Source organism: Corvus brachyrhynchos, unplaced genomic scaffold, assembly GCF_000691975.1.
Source record: "Corvus brachyrhynchos isolate BGI_N302 unplaced genomic scaffold, ASM69197v1 scaffold72, whole genome shotgun sequence".
NCBI lineage: Eukaryota > Metazoa > Chordata > Aves > Passeriformes > Corvidae > Corvus > Corvus brachyrhynchos.
This window is the reverse complement of record NW_008236763.1, coordinates 2,187,919-2,188,307: the sequence shown is the minus strand read 5'-3', so window position 1 is coordinate 2,188,307 and position 389 is coordinate 2,187,919.

Sequence of the window (389 nt, the reverse complement as noted above, 5' to 3'; positions counted from 1 at the left end):
GGAGTTGGTCCATCTCTTAAAAAAAAGATGGATGAAGAAATTAAAGGAATTTGTTGAAATATTTCCTTGGAAGTGGCTCTGGAGTCTCCTGGAGCGTTTGGGGACAGCTCGGACACTTCTCCCTCAAATTCACCTTTTATTGGAGCTTCTCCTCCTGTTTGGAGCTGGGATTTTTTGGGATGTTGTTTCCAAATATTGGAATATTTTAAGGAATGGGGTTGAGAAAGTTTCGGGGCTCCAAGGCTGCCGGGGTTATTCCCAGAGGAGCCATCCAGCGCTTCCATTCCCCTCCTTCCCATGTATTCCCACTTCTTCCCACCCATTCCCACCCATTCCCACCCATTCCCACCCTTTCCCTCTCATTCCCACCCTTTCCCTCTCATAGATCG